The following is a 2,688-nucleotide window of genomic DNA, read 5'->3' on the forward strand; positions in this document are numbered from 1 at the left end:
CACTCTTAATATTTCATGAAAAACAAATAAAAAATCTCAATTTTTAAAATATATAACGAACCGTATGCATAATCGTTTACTGGGCTGAAACGCTCTACTCGAATAGCCAACTTTGATTAATTTGAAACTCTATGTACCTATGAATTCTGACACGCTGATCACGAATATGATCGTGAAAATACCCGCAAACTGAATTTTGAAGATCAAACCCTCAAAAACTATAAAAATTCCATGTTTTTCCGCCTATTTCAGTAAATGATGAACATTTACAAAAAAGCTGTAAACAAAAGTTGTAAATCTTTTAAAAATACATATTTTATGTTTAATACGTTATTACTTTACGACTGACAGTTTTCGAGACCCCCCCCCCCTTTCCAACGCGTCATGGGGGGCGGGAAGACACTCCTATGACTGTCCACATGAATAACTTGGGTCACATACGACTCCCTTTCCAACGTGTCATGGGGGACGAGAAGGCACCCCTATGACTAGCCACAAAAATAACTTAGGTCACGTACGACTCCCTTTTGAACATTTCATGGGGGACGGGAAGATACCCTTATATCTGACCACCGAAATAACTTTGGGCGCTCACGACCCCTTTCCAACGTTTAATGGAGGAGGACAGGCACCCCTATGACTGGCCTCAGAAATAGCTTAGGTCACACAGGACCCCCTTTCCAATGTCTCATGGGGGCGAAAGGCACTCCTATGACTGGCCACAAAAATAACTAATGTCACACAGGACCCCTTTTCTAACGTAGCATGGGTGGCGGAAAGGCAACCTTCTGACTGGCCACAGAATTAATTTTGGTCACATACGACCCCCTTTCCAACGTCTTATAGGGGGCGGGAAGATACCCTTATGACTGGCTACAGAAATAACTTCGATCGTACACGACCCTCTTTCCAACGTCTCATAGGGGAGGGGGGGGGAAGGTACTCCTATGACTGGCCACAGAAATAAATTAAGTCACACACGACCCCCTTTTGAACATGTAAACATGTAAACATGTTGAACATAAAGTGTATGTTATTGCAAGATCTACAATTTTTATTGAAAACTTTTTTGTGAATTTTTATTATGGACTGAAATAAACGGAAAAACATGACATTTTTATAGTTTTTGGGGGTTTTTGACCTCTAAAAGAAAATTTTCGGGTATTTTTACTATCATATTCGTGATCAGCGCGTCAAAATATATAGCTCTACGATGCTTCAAATTAATCAGAGGTAAGCGCATTTCGGAAGTTTATCCAAATTATTGACTTTGTTTCTTTTGTGAAATACTTTAAAAATTAGGTTGGAAAGATAATTAAGTATTTTAGGCATATTTTTTGTCTTAATATAACTAAAAAATATATTTATAATTTTAAGCGGAAAATGTTTTAGATTCGAATGTTATGTACATATGTATATCGATTCTTTCCGTCAATTCGCATAGTATGAGCATAGAGTGAAACAAGTATGGACGAAATTTTAATAAAAGTGGAACAGGGAATTGTGAGAGGTTCTGTAGCAGAAAATGCCGAAGGAAGAAAAAATATCGTTTTTCAAGGCATTCCATATGCTGAGCTTATGGTGATCTTAGGTTCAATTGAACTTAAGAATATTAAAATTATTAATTTTTAACTTCCACAGCTTACGCTTGACGGCAATTCAAATTTAATATCTGATCTTAAATTGGGAATTTTTATATAATGAAGGAGTGAACCATGATCATGAATTATTATCGGTTATCGAACTTACATAGGCGGAAAACAAATTTCTCTTCTCGGTTTCAACAACTCTGGGTAAAATGAAATGAATTACAAAAAATTAATTCCTGATTACAGATACATTATGTAAATACGCCAAACTTTCTAAGTATGTGCACATACATGCCAAAATTTGCAATTTCATAAAAAGTGATGCATGCAATGCAGAGTAGAAAGGAAACAAGAAAAATGAACATTTTTACATACTCATCGGAGAAAGTATTAGATTTGTATAAAATTTGACCCCCCCCCCCCAGTTTTGGTCAAATGTCGACGTTTTGAGACCCTCTGAATCCGAAAAACAGGTTTTTACGAATGTGTCTATCGGTATGTCTACCTGTCTGTCTTTATGTTTGTCTGTCTGTGAACACGATAACTTTTGACAAAATTAATCTATTTGATTTGCTTTTGGTACACTTTTTTAGTGTCCTAAACTAAGAGTCAAGTTTGTTAGCCAGCTATTTTAGATAAAAATTTAAAAAGTGAGCGGCTTTTGAATATTGTTGAGACCATTTTTTCAAAATTTAAGAATTCTCTGTACGATCATTCATAGTATTAAAAAAGTCGAACAATTTATCTAATGACTTTTTTCATAAAATTAAAAATGATTAGAGTTATAACATTTACAAAATTCCAAAAAACACACGAAAATGAACCTTTTAAGCCAATTAACGGACGATATGAAAAAAAGGCAAGAGAAGAAAAAGTTTAATTTCTAAATGCCCTAGAAGATAATCATGACAACTTTTTAAATTCTCTTGATAAATCAAAAATTAAATTTTGACAGCATGAAAAATAATGAAAAATCCAAAAGTTACATTTTTTCATGCAACATTTTCACAGTATTTCAAATATTCTCAAATATATTAATGCATTTTCAAGATAATATATAAATATATAAAGAAATTGTTTGCTTTTTTTACAATGAACA

The sequence above is a fragment of the Belonocnema kinseyi genome, chromosome 7 (genome assembly GCF_010883055.1).
Source record: "Belonocnema kinseyi isolate 2016_QV_RU_SX_M_011 chromosome 7, B_treatae_v1, whole genome shotgun sequence".
In the NCBI taxonomy this organism is placed as follows: Eukaryota; Metazoa; Arthropoda; class Insecta; order Hymenoptera; family Cynipidae; genus Belonocnema; species Belonocnema kinseyi.